We start from the raw sequence: 18785 nt of genomic DNA, 5'->3' as shown, positions 1-18785 counted from the left end.
GTATACCAATCCGTTGAAAAATTGTGTCTGGACTATTTTGGACAGCAAGGTTGGCACTAAAAAATACCAAAGTGTCGATCACCTCAAGCAAGCGCTTCGCCGGGAATGGGTCAAAATACCGCAGAGCAACATTCGGGCAGCGTGTGATGGTTGCATTGGCCATAATTCGAGCCAAAGGTGACCAATTCGAAAAAATCTAAAAATTGTCTAAAACTTGACGCTATTTCCGATATTTTCTGCCTTCATTCAATAAAATTAAAACAAATGTAAAAATTATGGCGTTGGACTTTGTTACAGTTTTTTTATCTCACCCTGTATATACTTTGTAAACGGAATAACAAACTTAATATACCCTTCAATGTGATCACCATGTAGTATGTGAAGACTTTACGAATAACATTTTCCTCCATAAGATTCTTAACAAAAATTATACAATTATGTCGATTACTTCATGCTACAATAAGAGGTATCAACAATTAATTTCGGTCATTGTCAAAGACTCATTAAAATAACCTGCCCCCGCTTACGTCATTAATTAACTAACTTGGCTAACAATTCAAACATCATCCCACCGATTTTATCTTTTCCAAAAAAAAAAAAAACAAAACTTTATGGTCATGCTGCCGTCGTATTTTTTCCATATTATCCTACTGAGACGAAATTAATAAGCAAAACAAGACGACAACGACGAAAACAATGCTGTAAAAAAATAGAAAGTTATTCGCAAATTCATATTAAATCTTATAATCAGCAGTCAGTCAGTCAGTTCGGCATCAGCATTGTTTGTTGTCATGCTGGTGGTGGTGCTGCTGCTGACGATGATGATGATGACAATACTGAGTAAATATTTCTTTTTTTTTCGTCAAAATGATTATGTAAACGATGTAATTAACTTTTGTTTTTTTCTTTTCATCCGCCATGGGGGCATATATTTTATGTTTATCATTGCGTTTGCTATTCTGCGAAGCAATAAAATTTGCGACCACCTTGAAATGTGTTTTCATGTTTGTATACATGTGATCTGATCAGATTTTTACCGTCATTTATTAATAGTCAATTGCAGGATATAATTAGAATTAGCCATGAGGATAGAGGGGGGATGTTAAATTCTGTAAGAAAACCCTTCTCAAATAGCAATTTTTAGATATCTTCTATTTATATGGAAAAGTTCATATTTTAGACGTTGGGCGCCACCAAAATGAAATTTTCTATTTTTGGCTGATTGAAGCTTGTTTTTCTTCTAAGTTATAAATTTTGCGTCCACCTTAAAATAGGTGTGTCTCTGTGTAAATAAGTATTCATAAAGGGATCCTAAGGGTAACTTATTCATAACTAATTGCAGGTTATATTTATTGAATCATTCGCGTGAGAATAGGGATATATGGTAAAATCTGTAAAACTATGGCCGATTCTTAAATTTCTTTCAGAAGCAACAGAGACCTTCTCAAAGAACAATTTCGTATATCAGTCTTCAAATCACCAACACACTTGTAGAGGGGTCCTGTACCACCCCCAATTGGCCAATTCTTATACAGCCTTTGTACATTTAATATGTAAAAGTTGATATTTAAACGTTGGGCGCCACCGAAATTATATATATTATAACTTGGTATTCCTGGAAGTTAGAAAAGCCCACGTTTAAGCTGAAAGCAAAAAATGTCGGATGTAGCATCAGATTTTAGAATAAGTTTAGATTTGTTCGAATTGGTCACCTTTGGCACGAATTATGGCCAATGCAACCATCACACGCTGCCGAATGTTGCTCTGCGGTATTTTGGTCCATACCCGGCGAAGCGCTTGCTTGAGGTGATCGACACTTTAGTATTTTTTAGTGCCAACCTTGCTTTCCAAAATACTCCAGACACAATAGTCCAATAGATTGGTATCCGGAGATTTTGGTGGCCATTGTGCGCTGTGAATGAAGCGAGGAATCTCATTTTGTAACCATTCTTGGGTGGCGCGTGCTGAGTGCGATGTTGCTGAGTCCTGTTGGAATGTCCAAGGTCTCTTTTGCAAGTAAACACGATCATTTTGTTTCTTTACAACCTTCTGGACAACGAATGTTTTCTCATCGGAGAAAACCAAATTTGGCAGTTCACTATATTCGGCCAAGCGAAGCAACTCTTTAGCTCTTTTGAGTCTTTTTTTCTTTCTGTTGCAGTGTAAGTTCTTGCACTTTTTGGCATTTCAATGGCTTTACCCCGAGCTCATTTTTCAATATTTGCCAAATGGTTCAGCTTTCGGCCACTGCGGCGCGGGTTTCGATCAAGTCGCTTCTTTACTTTTCGAACAATTTCTGCTGATGTTACTGTTTTCTTCCGTCCACTTCCTTGACGTCGGGCTACGCTACCAGTATCACACAAATGATTTTTTCACATTTAAATGCTGGAATGCTCTAACGATAGCCAATTGTGGTTTTCCAACCTAATATAAAGAAATCACACTATTACGCTTGAATTCCATCACGAATAACTAGTGGAGAATCCGCATGGCCGACTCTGCACATGTCCTTAATAAGCAAAAGAGACCTTCTCAAAGAACAGTTTCGCAATTGGTGAATTAATGGATAATCTTTAAATCACCCGATGCTGTTGTCAGCGTGGCACAGGGTCCGACTTCCAAGATTGCCATTTTTTAAATAGCTTTAGCCCATTATATATGGAAAAGTGTTTTAATTTTTACATTGGGCGCCATTGAATTTAATTTTTATATTTTTGCCTGCATCGCAGCTTTGAATGTAATTCTGCTTACCCCTGATGAATCATAGGTGATAATTAGTTAGAATCCCATTTGGCGGTGGGATTGAATTATAAAACCTATATGACTAAGATCTACAATAGAAATCTTTTGAAATACCAGATGTACATCTGAATAAATATACAACCTTCAAATCACCGAGGTGCCCACCCCAAAATGGTCGATTTTAAGATATTTTTTCACATTTTTATGAAAAATTCATTTCTTAACCGTTGGGCGCCACCGAAATATTTTTTGCATTTCTAGCTACAGTGGTACTTCAAATGATCACAATGCAAGAAGCCATGGTATTTTTGATTCTTAAAATAATTTGATATGATATGGCAATCATTATCGGAATTTTAAAATACTCTCTGAACCGAATTGGAGCTTAACTTATTTCTGGCCATGTTTTTTTTTTTTTGTATCTGGCCATAAAGAAGTATAAAGCAGACTTCGTTGTGTCCCACAAGAATACAAACATAAATAACATGGAATGGAAAAGTGTTTTGCTAATTTTAATAAATCACACAAGCCCAACTAAAATCTGCCGTATCATCATGATGATAAACAATCAGCAAGCCAAAGTCCATTTGTCCAAATCAAGAACCAAAAGATTCAAACTAAGATTAAAAAAATAGAAAAAATGTTGTAATGAATTAAACGCTTTAACTTTCTACGCCGTATTCTATTTCTAACTTGGAGAATACTTTTTTCTCTCAAAGTGTTAATAGGAGGCCTCTGTCAATAGAAGGCCCTTAGAAAATCTGTCTCTGTCTTTAGAGCAGAAAAAAATCTTCTGTGTTTTAGAAGGTCTACACAACAACATGGGCAGAAATTATAAAAAAAAATACATTTTCCATATAAATTGTGCAAAATATGTCTAAAAGTTGTCCATAACTTGGTCCCAGGCACCCAGACAGGGCACATTGAAAATGTACCTGTCTAAAGGTTTTCAGAAATCATTTTCTCCTGCGAGACCTTGGATAAGACATTTTTTTGCAAAGTGCTAATGGAAGGATGCTGTCATTAGAAGGTCATAAGAAAGTCTCTCTGTCTATAGACCAGTAAAAAGTCCTCTGTGACTTTAGAAGATCCATACATCGACATGGCCAGGAATAACAAAAAATTGGGGAAATTTTGATTTTTTTTCCATAAAAGTTGTGTAAAATATGTCTATGAATTGTCTATATAGTGGGCCACATGAACCCTGACTGGGCCCTTTAAAAACTTACCTGTCTGAAGGTGCTCTAAAAGTTTTCCGAAGATAGTTGTTAAACAGCATTTTGATATCTTCAAAAATCATTTTCTCCTATAGGAGACCTTAAAAAATTCGTTTGTTCATTGGATATACGTAGAGATATATAAAATATGCTCTCTCGACATTTAGAGGCCTTCAAAAGGTCTTTCGACCATAGAAGGTTAGAAATCTTGTGGGCATAGAAATTCTTTAATTGGTCTTCGATCCATGCGGAACCTTTAAAATGTCTTTAGATCATAAACCTTGGTCCAAAGAGCTTCGGAAAGCCTTCGTTCCATAGAAACCCGCTTAAAGTTACGTTATATGATTTTGGGTACAGTGAAGACATTTAAAGGGTCTTCGCCCAAATAAGAGCTGTTAAAGATCTTTGGTCCATAGAAGTCCTGTAAAAGATTGTCTGTCAACAGAAGGCCACTAAAAGGTCTTTGGTCCATAGAAGACCTAAAAGCTCTTAGGTCTAGAAAAGACCTCTAAAATGTCATTGGTCCACAGAATACCTGCTCTGACCAAGTAGGTCAAAAGGTTTTTCGTTCACAGATGGCATTTAAAATTTCTTCGGCTCATGTCTTCGACCTTTCTATGGTACAAAAATACCTTAAAATGTCTTCGGTCTACAGAAGCCCTTTTAAAGGTACGTTAAGAGGTTTTGGGTATTTAGAAAACCTCAAAAAGGTATTCAGCCCACAGAAGAGCTGTTAAAAGCCTTTACTCCATAGAACCCTGTGAAGGGTCTTCGGTACATAGAAGACATCTAAAGTGTCTTCGATTTACAGAAGACCTCTAAAAGGTATTCGGTCCACAGAATACCTCTAAAATGTCTCCTGTCTTCAGAAGACCCCTAAAAAGTCTTTGGTCCATAAAAGAGCCGTGAAAGGTCTTCGATCCACAGAAGACCTCTAGAGGCTTTCGGTTCATTGACGTCATTTAAAAGATCTTCGGTCCATTGAAGACCTTTAAGTGAAGAATTCGAAGAATTGAGTCTTTAGAAAATTTCCTTAGTCCACAGAAGGCTTGTGAAAAGTCTTTGGTCCATAAAATACCTGCCAAGCGGTCTTCGACTCATGGAGACCTTGAAAAATCGTTGGTCTAACGAAACTCTAAAAAAGTTCTTGATCCGTAGACTAGCTTTTAAGGTTTTACAGACCATAGAAGACATAGAAAATTTCTCGATCCATAGGAGACTTCTCGTCAGACATTCTGTAGAAAATCTTTAATACGGTTTTGTCTATAGAATACCTATACAAGCCTATAGAACTTTTTAAGATCTTCTGCCTATAGAAAACCTCTATGTGGGCACTTCTAAGATTATGGAATACCTTCAAATTATGGAATATTTGCAAGAGGTCCTCTAGGTATATCTAAGCCGACTTTCGATTGATCGATAAATCGACCATTAAATTTGAAAAGTCTAAAAGTCGAAGTCAATTCTTTTGTGGTAAAACTAGCAAAGTTGACCTTTGGCAAATGACTTTCAATTTTGGGGTCATAGATTTTTCGTTGGCTTTTAATCTCCATACGGACCAAAAAAAAATCAACTGAGGAGCAAAATAAAACATAAAATCGGCTTTGGTCAATCTTAAAAAGACAAAATTGAATATAAATTTTCAGCTGATTAGAAAAAATCGAAAGATTGAAAAGTCGAATTTTTGTTAAGGCAAACAACCGAAAAGTTTAAAAGTCGACTTATATTTTCAACCATGTATCTCAATAGAACATTTCTAAATTGGTTTCTTTCTATGGAACGTTTCTAATACCTTTTTATAGGCTACAGGTTCAGATATCCACTTGTAGAGCATATAAAAATGTTTCCCTATTTCCCTCTCTCTTGCCCCTTTCCTAAACGAGAAAGATAATAAAATTCATTTTCCTTGTCGGGCAGATCGCTTCACCCAAAGAAGAAAACCACAAATGCAGTCCCAAAAGTAGTGGACCACATTCAGTGAGTTTTTCTCCACCGAAGCGGAAGGTGGGGGGACGACCTTTGCCCATTCAAAAATTATGCTTCATGTGGAAAATATGCTCCACGAAACTGCCTAGAAGCAACTAGTCGAGCGATCAGCAAGACCAATTGGCATTCTTCACAGCCTTTTAGATTAGGCACAGTATGGAGACTAGCAATGTTTAACTTTATACGGATGCTTTGCCACCAAGTCATTGGGAATTATTTCCGTGTGGAAAATATCACAGTGTAAACCAACGCTGGGAAAATGCAATAGAAGAGAACAAATGGTGTGACACCGTCCAAAATGGTCCAGAAAGCTTTCAGCGTAATGAATAAAAGCTTTCATTCTGTTAAAATTGCAGTGCAGTTTTGGTTTTACGTTGTATGTTAATGATGCCTATGTGTGTGTGTGCGTTTGTTAAAGATGTAAGGATTAAATAACACGGTGTTTTGACGTTCTAAAAAGAATTGGAAGGAATTATAAAAAAATGTAATAAATATAAATATATAAGAGAAACGCTCTACCACAAAAGTCTAAAAAATGAAAAAATCCCCAGGTGAATTTCACAGAATTCGGACATACGCCGGTCAGATGCATTGGAAAAAACCTTAGGTTTCAATAAATTGAAGGTGTTTTTCTTTTGAATTTTTATAATAAGAGAACGCTTTTCAGGTCACCTACAAAAACAAAGAAGCTCTACAAGTTAAAAAGTATAAGTCAGTTTCGCCGACAGATGTGTACCCTCAGCCAATGTTCGATTATTTAAATATATTTTGACTTGTGATATTTTGACATTATTCAAATTGTTGACCCTCTGGGGAGTAAGTTTCGAAGAAATGGGGTCATATTGTCCATTTCATATCGGATATGATATAAATATTGCGACGTCCCAGGTTGGGACTATATTGGTCACTTCCTTCCATTTATATGAGACTAGCTGACCCTGTCCGCGTTGCCGGCCCGTAGTTTTAGTCTATTATGCATATTTGTCAAAGCATAATTATTCAAAGATATGACTGTTATAAGTGTTCATGTACTGGTCGATTAATTTTTAATTTTTAGTCAAATGAGCAGAAATTTGGAATTTACTGTATTTTGTACACCTCATAATTGAGGGCTGAATGATTTAAGAATAGCCAAAGTTAATTACTTTTTTAAACCCATTAATACCTCAGATTGTGCATTAGAGTCCTCATAAGTCCGTCAAAAGGTGGACTTGAGGGGGTACTATTACATGGAAAAATTTCTAAAATTTGTAGATATGTTGAAATTTTTGTGTAAGATTTTTACCCCCCCAAATACACATTTTTAGCCAAATCCTTTGAAATGATGTAAAATCAGGAAGTACCTTCATATGGACACTACTGCGAAACATCGAACTACATTGAAAACTTTCTTCACCCCTTATAATCCAAGATGACAAATAGAGGCCAAATCGAAAATATAGCAGAACAACACAGCATGTCAAACTGAAAAAATTCACGTGATTTAAATAAGTAAAAATAATTTTATCCATCTCATAATTGAGGGCAGACTGATTTCAGGATAGTCAAATATAATTACTATTTTACTCCCATTACCGTAAGATGGGAACTAATTTTATTTGTCATTTAAATTGTAAATTGGAGACCCCATAAAATCCATATTTTTCATCATAATATAATTCAATGACGATTCAACAAATATTCGGTCCCGTGCTACTTTCTTATATTTGTAAATTGTTCATGTTTTCACAATTTATTTCATATAGATGTACATCCCGAATCTACGTTCCCAACTAATATTCTCTTGGGGGTTACAAATTCAATAGAATACAAAATTTTCTCTACTGACCACACATAAGATGTGAAAGTGGACTTGGAGATACTCCAATGTGGGGACTTTACCTGAATAAATTTCTATGTGGCAATTATCTGTACGATGGTTCCTTACCCCAGGGTAGCATAAATACAATTTATTAGTGGTCAAGACCAAGGCTCTCACTCACTCAAGGCCCTACTCCGAGAATTTTCTACTCCCTTAGAAACAAAGATGCCAAATAAGGGCCAAAAATAGAAGAAAATGACGAAGACTCCAAAAATAGCTTAAATCATACAATGGTTATTTAAGATCGATATCATATATCATATTGCAGGTCATGCAAAAGCGATTTAAGGTATCTTAAATGTTCGGGAAGAATTTTTGGAAGGATAGAAATCCTTTTCTTACTAAAAGTCCCATTCGCTCTACCATTTTGCACCCTTTATATTTGGTACTTTACTGATTATAGTCCCAAAAATTTTTGCATTTTGAGCTCTCATTGGACGGATTATTGTCACATGAAAGAAGTAGGTCCACGCTTTGAAATGAGCCCAATTAGTCTTTTTCGGTCATTTTTGTTTGTTAAAATGTTTGCGCATCTTCCAGCTGTCAGTTACAATCGTATTTCGCACTTATTTCATTTTTTGGTGAAAAATTGTATATAATGAAAAATTATTCTTTATTTCGTTCACAAAAAATCTACTAAATTCAATATGATAATACAAATTGAAAAAAAATGACAAAAGAATAATAACAAATTGAAAAAATCTTCAACTTGTTCGCTGATTTTTTACAGCAACTGTTTAAAGATCCTTACAAAGTTTGTCAATAGAATGTACTTTTATTTTAAAATTCAATTCCATTGGAAATTTTTTTCGATATTTTCCCGTTTTGAGAATTTTTGTAATGAGATCTCTTTTTTCGTAATTTTTTTTAGCGATTTTGAAAAGGTTATTATCTTCTAACTTTGGTGTGACCGCGTTAAATTATTTCCGTTTCGCCACCACATAATTCGGTACTACACTTCCATGTAACCCGTCATCAATTTCAGTTCTCAAGAAATCAAGTCAATTAAATAAATTGATATTAATATTCGAATTCAAAAATAAAATATAAAAAACACTACAAATGTACATTAGAAAAAAGTAAGTCAAAATGGAAAAAAATCATGCAAAATAAAACATTACTATTGTACATTTGAAAAGTCAAAATGAAAATGTTAATATATCACATTTTTACGTGATTTTTTTTGTATATTATCCTTTTCGGATAGGAGACAATTCCGAATTTGTATGAATCATTAAAATCAGTTCAGCGGTTCTTAAGTTATAAGCGTAGTAACTAACACAACTTTCATTTATATATATATATATATAGATATGTGTTGATATAGCGCACCGAAGTAATCCATTTTCATACTTCATCTAATGCAGATAACATACCAATATGGACAAAATTACAAAAAAATCGAACATTTATATCCAAATTTTATGCGAAATCATAAATTCCACATCCATCTCAGGTTTCTGATTGGGAGAAATATTTAGATATAGTCAGATGGAAAGAATCGCTGTTCCGCAAGCTATCACAGATAAAAGTATATATCATCTTCACAACAGATCATGTGTTAGCAAAAATATTGGGAATTGTGAAATTTGAAAAGAGTTGGGTGCTTATTTCGCTTTTCTTGATCGTTTTGTTTTTGAAATCTTGAACCCTATGTGGGGGAGGTACTAGAGGAAATGGTCCGATCTTTATAACGGATCTTGTGTTGATAAAAATGTTGAGATGTCCAACCTAGTCTGAATGGAAACCGATGTTAATTTCGTGTATTATGAGTTTCATGGATATTCAAAAATTTGACCCTTTGTGGGGGAGGTACCAGGAAGAGTGGACCGATATATCCCATCTTCATAGCAGATCTTGTGTTCGTAGAAATAATGGGATGTGTGAAATATGAAAAGAAGCGGATTCTTATTTCGGATTTTATGATAGTTTTGGTTATTCAAAACTTCGGCCCTTTGAGGGGCAGGTGCCAGAAGAAATGGTCCGATCTGTACCATCTTTTTAACAGGTCTGTGTTGATAGAAATATTGAGATGTGCCAAGTCTAAATGTAATCGGATGTTAATTTCGTGTTTTATGAGCTTCATGGATATTCAAATTTTGACCCTATTTGGTAGAGGTACCAGAAGGAGTGAACCGATATATCCCATCTTTAAAGCAGACCTTGTGTTAGTAGAAATAATGGGATGTGTGAAATATGAACAGACCCGATTTCGGATTTTATATTCTTTTTGGTTATTAAAAATGTTGACCCTTTGTGCGGAGGTACCAGAAGTAATAGTCCGATCTCTACCATCTCTATAACAGGTCTTGGGTTGATAGACATATTGAGATGTGCCAAGTGAGAATGTAATCAAATGTTAATTTCGTGTTTATGAGCTTCACGGATATTTGTGGGGGAGGTATCGGAAAGAGTAGACCGGTATATTCCATCTTCACAGCAGATCTTGTCTTAGTAGAAATAATGGGATGTGTGAAATATGAAGAGAATCAGATGCTTATTTCGGATTTTATAATCGTTTTGATTATTAAAAATGTTGACCCTTTGTTGGGAGGTACCAGAAGGAATAGTCCGGTCTCTACCACCTTTATAACAGGTCTTGCGTTGATAGAATAATTGAGATGTGCCAAGTCTGGTTGTAATCTGATGTTAATTTCTTGTTTTATGAGCTACGCGGATATTCACAATTTTTTGGCAGAGGTACCAGGAAGAGTGGACCGATATATCTCATCTTCATAGCAGAGAATCGTACTCTTACATCACATTTTTTTCTTTTTGGTAAGGTTTAAAGGTTGGAACAATAATGGGTTATCCTTTCTCTTTTTGTGCAGTAAAATATATTTTTTTGAAAATGTTGACCTTTTGTGGGGGAGGTACCAGAAGGAGTGGACCGATATTACTCATCTCCGAACTCGATCTACCAAACCATTACGATGTACCAAGTTTGGACCAAATCGGATATTCCATTCGAAAGTTATCGTGCGCACCACCCAGCCGGACGGACATCGCTAGATCAACTTCAAATGTCCTGAAACGGATTTGTTCCAATGAGACCTAGGGTGTAAAAACGTTATTATATTATGATCGTATCAAATGATATAATACCCTCTGTAGCCACATGGCTGGGGGTATAAAAAGTACAAATGTCAAATAAATCGATTTTTTAAAACAACCAAACATTTTCATTATTTTCATTTGTTTCAAATGTTAGATAATATTGGTGTCTCAAAAGCGAAACCTTAAGAAAAATAATAATTTCAACTGTCCTTTAATTATATCTTTCCCACCCCTAAAATTGATTTCAAAAAACCCCTCCTTTATATCCAACTCTTCGTTGTTTCCCCATTGATTTTCTTGATCGGGCAGATCGCTACACCCAAACCCCTGTGCAAAGGACCCAAAGAGTAGAGGGCCCTCTGACAGCCAAGTTCAAAGGGACGACCTGTGCCCATACAAAAATTGTGCTTCATGTGAAACATGCCCCCGTTTGAAGGGACAAAACTCCACACTGCCTAGAAGCGCTCTGTCAAGCGATTAGCAAGACATAATGGTTTTCCTTACTCGTTAAATTTAGGCACGAATCTCACCCTGAACGACTTCAACTATAAACGACTTACGTTGTACGAAGTCATTGAGAAGTATAACCATAGAAAAAATCTACTGTTCAGCGTCGTTTGACACTGATGGTTGAAAAAGCCCCACTTGTGTGTGTTTTTTGTTCCAATCTTTTGACTTGCTGCTACGGTGGGAAAGCTTTTTGTGTTTACGTAGTGAGAAATAGAATGTGAGCTTTAATTTTTGGACTGTTAAATTGGTAAAGCTGTATTGTATGACGAACATGTGAACATACAAATGTTCATAACAGTGTGTGCGACTGTTGTCGGTGCTGTCTGCTATGAAAAAAACAATTCCATTAACGTCATCAGCTGTCTGCCTATCTGCCTGTGTGACTGCTTGCTTGAGAAAATTGAGTTGCTTTTGAGGTGTTGTGAGGATTAATTATAAGGTACTGTATGTTGGTGTTGTTGCAATTCACTGCAAATAATTTCCATTGTTTTCTTTCTCTGTCCCTCCCTCCCTCCTTCTACCCCTTAAAGTTTTAATTTATTCATAAAATTCAATCACAAAAGAAAATAAATTTTAAAACGCCGCAATCTATGATGGGGAAATAATATGTATTGCTATTAGCCAACTTAAAGCCCGAGATATGTCAATTTGTTTTCAATTTTTTCCCGTTATGTCACAATGGGTTTTATTATTAAACTAAATACATATTTCCGGACAAAACATACATTTGAAATTTATTGAAATAGGAAGAATCGAGTGTTACATCATGTTTTTATACCCTCCACCATACATAGTATGGGGAGGGTATATTAAGTTCGACATTCCGTTTGTAACTTATCGAAATAATCATTTTAGACATAACAAAGTATATTTCTTCTTGATCAGCGTGAAATTCTAAGACGATTTAGCCCTCTCCGTCTGTTGTAATCACGCTAGCTTCAAAACGAATAAAGAAACTAAAATTTTGCACATATCAGTCATTTGTCTGCAGGCCAGGCAAAGTTCAAAGATATCGGTCAAGGATATCGTATAGCCCCCATATAACGGTACCCTCCGATATTCGAAATTCTGATGATTGTAGCCAAATTTGCCAATAAAATTGTCTGAAAATCCACAAAATGTGTTCCTTCTGAGTATATCGTATATCTCCCACATGAAGGTACCATATTTGGTATTTTGATGAGTTCAGCTACCATTTTCAATGGAATTGTCTAAATATCCACACTAGAAGTTCTTTCTAAGCACTTTACCCTCTGGAAAAGAAAGGTCTATATAGATTCGCGATATCGTATAGCCCACATACAACGGTACCCTCCGATATTCGATATTTTGACTGATTTTCAATCACAAAAGAAGCGACATTATTCTCCGGAGTTATTTCAAATTTCGTATTTAGAATTCGTAATGGGTACTACAACCTGTGACAAAAAACTACGTATGCAGGCCTACGTCTTTGTAGCGACATTATTCTCCGGAGTTATTTCAAATTTCGTATTTAGAATTCGTAATGGGTACTACAACCTGTGACAAAAAACTACGTATGCAGGCCTACGTCTTTGTATAGCCTCCAAACAACGGTATTTCCCAATATTCGGTATTTTAACGATTTTAGCGACATTATTCACCGGAATTGTTTCAAATTTGGTACATAAAGTTTGTAATGGATACTACAGCCTAAGACAGAAAACTGTCTATGCAGGTCCAGGTCTTCGTATAGGCCCCATATATTAGTACCTCCCTGTATTCGGTATTTTGACGATATTAAGTACAATATTTCCCGAAATATTGAAGTTCCTAATAGGTACTACAGCCTGTGACAGCAAATTGTCTATGCAGGTCCAGACTTTCATATATGCCCCATATATCAGTACCTCTCAATAGTCGGTATTTTGATGATTTTAGCGAGATTATTCACCGGAGTTGTTTCAAATTTCGTACTTAGAATTCGTAATGGGACCTACAGTCTTTGACAGCAATTTGTCTATGAAGGTCCACATGTTCGTATAGCCCCCATATCTTAGTACCTCCCTATATTCGGTATTTTGACTACTTTAGGTACAATATTCACAGAAATTGTATGAAATTTCGTATTTGAAGTTCCTATTAGGTACTACAACCTGTGACAGAAAATTGTCTATGCAAGTCTTCGTATAGTGCCGATATAACGGTACCTCCCTATATTCGGTATTTTGATGATTTTAGCTACATTATTCATCGGATTTTTGTATGCTCAGCCATGCTACAATGGATGTATATTATTTGATACGGCCAAAACGTGCCTAATCGAAATAACGGGTTTAAGCCCTAGCTCTTTTTGGACCAAATCCGTTTTAGGACATTTGGAGTCGGTCTAGCGATGTCCGTTCATCCGTATCATCATCGAAGAGAGTATCAGATTTGCTTCAAACTTGGTACATCGTAATATTATTCTCAAACTTAGATTGAGTTCGGAGATGACCAATATCGATCCACTCCTTTTGGTATCTCGCACACAAAAATTTAAAATTTTCAAAGAAAATAATTTACTGCACATAAAGAGAATGGATAATCCGATTTTGCAAATCATAATATTTCAAATTACACACATCACAATATTTTTACTAACCCAAGGTCTGGTGTGAAAATGGGATGTGTCGGTCCACTCCTTCTGGTATCTCCTTCACAATGGGTCATAATTTTGAATATCCTTGAAGCTCATAAAACGCGAAATTAACATCCGATTCCATTCAGACTTGGCACATATCAATATTTCCATCAACACAAGATCTATTATAAAGATGATAAAGATCGGACCATTTCTTCTGGTACGTCTCCCACATAGGGTTCAAGATTTTGAAAAACAAAACGCTCAAAGAAATCGAAATAAGCATCCAACTCTCTTCAAATTTCACACAGCAAAAATGTTTGGCTAAAACGATATCTATTGTGAAGATAATAGATATCTGCGAACCCTTTCTGGTACCTCACCCACAAGGCGCCACAATTTTCGAACATTGGCTAAATAATCGAACATTGGCTGAGGGTAATCATCTGTTGGCAAAACCGGATGATACAATTTCACTTGTTATTATTTAACTAAACACATAATTTTCGACGATTCTATTTCCCACCACAACCAGGTTCATTTGCAATTTATTGAAAAAGGAAGGATCAAGTGTCACATCATGAGCAAAGTTTTGATATAAGGGCGAACTGCTTATATTATTTACTTGTATTCTGGGAGAAAATAATGGACATTTTTAGCTAGGGAGGCCTCCAAAATAGCAATAAAATGTTATGACCACTAAATACAATATTACAGTCAATATTTTGAATGTTTGAAGTTTAAAAATAACTTTTTATGGCGCACGTTCTACAGGGAAGGAAAGTTTCCGTCTTCTTCTGTCCTGCTTGAGAAAATAAAATGGATTCTAAAATCTTTTGAGGATTTATTAAAAATTACTATATGTAGTGTTGTTGCAATTCACTGTTTTCTGTCTCTCTCTCCCCCTCCCTCCTTCTACCCCCTTAAAGTTTTAATTTATTCATAAAATTCAATAGCAAATGAAAATAACTTTAAAAACACCGCAATTTATGATAGGGAAATAATAAGTACTGCTATTAGCCAACTATAAGGTCGAGATATGTCAATTCGTTTTCAATTTTTTCCCGTTATGTCGCAATGGTTTCTATCACAGTTCCTACTACAATTATAAACATTGTATGGTTGTACATTGTGCTTTATACAATGTAGCTACATTTTAAGTTAATTGAAATAGCTGGACTTAGAGGCAACGTCACGAATTAAGTATCGGTATATATCGGTGTACTAAGCTAATAATCGTTTTTACATATGTTCTGGAGAAAATAGTGGATATTTTTAGCTATGGAGGACACCAAAATAGCAATAAGATTTTATGACCACTAAATACAATAGGGCAGTCAATATTTTGAAAGTTTGAAGTTTAATAACGAACTTTTCAAGGTACAAGCTGAACAAGAAAGTAAAGGATCCGTCATCATATAAATGGTTTCCTGCTTGCTTGATAAAATAAAGTTGCTTCTGAGGTGTTTTGAGGATTAATTATAAATGACTATATGCGGCGTTGTTGCACAATAACTACCATTGTTTTCTCTCGTCCTCTCCCTTCCTCTACCCCGTTAAAGTTTTAATTGATTCATGAAATTAAATCACAAATGAAAATAACTTTCAAAACACCGCAATTTATAATAGAGAAATAATAAGTACTGCTATTAGCCAACTATGAGGTTGAGATTGGTTACTTTGTTTTATCAATTTGCTTTAATTAATTTTTTATTTCTCTTATATACAAATAAACAGACAAAACAATAAGACTATAACCATGAAAACGGTACCTAAATTAGCCAATAACAAGTAAAAAAAAAACAGCTAAGTTCGGCTAGGTCGAAATTTCGATACCCTCCACCATTTGGAAAGAATTTGAAAGTTTTCAAAAACTAGTTAAACAAGTAAAAGAGTATCAGTCGGTTTTGCCGACAGATGTATACCCCCAGCCTTGAGTTATGATTATTTAAACTGTTGTTCTTTCAGGGGGAGGTTCTGAAGCAGTTGGACAATATTGACCACTTCGTATCTGACCTAAGACTGATAAAAATATTACAACGTGCCAGATTTGGACTATATCGACTATTTCCTATACTTTATATGAGATATGCGCACATTTTTAGCAAATGTGGAAATATGCGTGAGGTAACGGACACAGGGTGAGATAGAAAAACTGCAACAAAGTTAAACGCCATAATTTTTACATTTTTTTTTTAAATTTTAAAATAAGTTCGAATTGATCACCTTTAGCACGAATTATGGCCTTCAAGCGGCCAATGAAACCGTCACACGCTGGCCGAATGTTGCTCTGCGGTATTTTAGTCCATTCCCGGCGAAGCGCTTTCTTGAGGTGACCGGAACTTTGGTATTTTTTAGTGCCAACCTTGCTTTCCAAAATACTCCAGACACAATAGTCCAACGGATTGGTATCCGGAGATTTTGGTGGCCATTGTGCGCTGGAAAATGAAGCGCGGAATCTCATTTTGTGACCATTCTCGGGTGGCGCGTTCTAAGTGCGATGGTGCTGAGTCCTGTTGTTATGTCCAAGGTCTGCGGCCAAAATGTTTGCGTGCCCAAGGCTTTAATACACCCTCCAGAATATTTTCGCGATAATATTCGGCATTTATTCTGATGCCACGGTCGATTAATACAAACGGAGAGCGACCATCGGGTATTATGGGGCCCACACCATCACCATGGCCAGCGCTTGGGTTCTGGTGGCCAACCGAAGGTGCACATTTTCAGCTGATCTCTTTGGCAAGTAAACACGATCACTTTTGTTTGTTTACAAACTACTGGACAACGAATGTTTTCTCATCGGAGAGAGAGAGAGAGAAAACCAAATTCGGCAGTTCATCACTTTCGGCCAAGCGAAGCAACCCTTTAGCTCTTTTGAGTCTATTTTCTTTCTGTGCCGAGGCACAGCACTTTTTGGAATTTCAATGACTTCACCCCGAGCTCATTTTTCAATATTTGCCGAATGGAATATTGCGATATGTTCAGCTCTCGAGCCATTTTTCGGCCACTGCGACGCGGGTTTCAATCAAGTCGCTTCTTTACTTTTCGAACCATTTCTTCTGATGTTGTTTTTTTCTTCCGTCCACTTTCTTGACATTCTACCACTATCACGGTAACGTGCGATGGTACGAGACACAAAAGATTTTTTCACATTTAAATGCTGGAGTGCTCCAACGATAGCCACTTGTGGTTTTCCAGCCAAATATAAAGAAATCACACCATCACGCTTGAATTCCACCACGAATAACTTTTTTTCTGGAAAATTCTCTCCAAAATGCTTTTGTACGCTTGTAAACAATATAATGAGCTGTCACTGGAATAATTTTAACAGCTGTCGGACGAGTGGCTTAGAAATGACGGCAGTCTGAAGTTTTGTCATCTCTCCCTGTATTTAAAAACTAACTACGCCCTTGTACAACTCAAAACGCGTAGCGTCCTTAAGTTTGGAAATGTTTAAAGGGGGCCCTATTGCAAGCTATGGAAAGTGTTTAAAATTCGCATCCTCCTCCTCGGTTTCCGTTGTTCAACTTTACGATTTTCTGAAAAGTACCGGAACACACCCAATGTATTTTTATCTAAAACATATGATTGGGGAGGCCGCCTCTAAATAATAACACCTGCAAGTTTTTATGGTTTGTTTTGCTTTCCCTCGCACAAAATCAATCACTCTTCTAATTGTTATTAGTTTATTAGATAATGACAAGTGAAAAATCGAAATGCTGAACACCTGAATGGGACTTCACAAGCGCGCGCACACACACTTGGTGGTGTAAACTTTGTCTTCTTATCGCCCAAAAAATTACCGATATTCTCTGGCCGCTCCTGATAAAAGCGATGACTAATTCCTTCGACCATTTGGCACAATATTCACATTTTATTACAGCTGTCGACTTGCGATTTAGATAAGTTATGGTCGCGGGTTTGTCATTCAGTCTTTTCATGGTAATACAAAAAATTTTGGAACTATTTGCTATCGCCATTTTTTACAATTGATATTTTCTAATATTTTTTTTTTTTTTTGGTGAAAAAAGAAATAAATAATTTAGTGATGATTAATCAGGCATATGGTTAATTTTTTCAGTTCCTGTTTTAAAATAATTTAATGCTGTCTAAATTTAATGCTGTGTAAACAATCATATAGATCTCCATGGAATACAGAACTTATGTCTTAATTTTAATTTCCATTTTGAAAAATATATGTATTTTGCAAATTTAAATATTAATTTACGTAGCAGCTACTCTTTGAATTATCTCTGCCATTTCAACACAAAAAATTATTCAAATTTGAATCATCCATCCATTGTTTGTCAAAATGTCAATATTTGAATTCTCTTAAAAATGATCTACTTTCATACATGTTCATAAAATCAAAATCGAATATTACCATTTCCAGAATAACAAGATTTGTTTAAAAAGTAGGAAGAATACCAAAAAATATTTACATAGATAAATTGTGATGCTATTCAGGAATTTAACCATTTAATCGAAAATCTCCGATAGAATTCACTACGCAATTCGTTATTGTGTGTGTGTGTTTGTTTGTATATGGGGTCGATTCCCTATTTAGTATTCATATTTAGTTCGAGGGGGAATTTTATGTTTATATTTTTCGAATATGCAAAAAAACCCAAATAATACTGTATCCAGTTTTGTTTGAGGTTTTGCTAAATGTAATCAAATTTGAATTCGAATGAAGCCATTAATGGTGGTGGGGACATAAAACGTGTTCTTCTAGCACCATTAATCGTCTACTCGTGATTTAGACAATTTTGAGGTGTGAATATGTTTAAAAGGGGATTTCAAAATTGTATTTTCTTTTTAAGGGAAG

At 35.6% G+C, this 18785-nt stretch overlaps 1 protein-coding gene and 1 non-coding gene across 2 annotated transcripts in view; one reads left to right on the top strand and one right to left on the bottom strand.

The window, feature by feature from the left end:
* LOC101887413 (elongation of very long chain fatty acids protein 6) overlaps positions 1-18785 on the top strand; it is a 96133-nt gene that overhangs the window by 46621 nt on the left and 30727 nt on the right. The gene's annotated exons all lie outside the window — the stretch shown is intronic.
* LOC131803355 (U12 minor spliceosomal RNA) lies at positions 11166-11384 on the bottom strand. The gene has a single exon (XR_009342537.1). It is a non-coding gene; the product is annotated as a U12 minor spliceosomal RNA (small nuclear RNA).

Source organism: Musca domestica, unplaced genomic scaffold, assembly GCF_030504385.1.
Source record: "Musca domestica strain aabys unplaced genomic scaffold, Musca_domestica.polishedcontigs.V.1.1 29, whole genome shotgun sequence".
NCBI lineage: Eukaryota > Metazoa > Arthropoda > Insecta > Diptera > Muscidae > Musca > Musca domestica.
The sequence above is the reverse complement of the archived record's forward strand: the minus strand, read 5'-3'. Positions and strand labels throughout refer to the sequence as shown.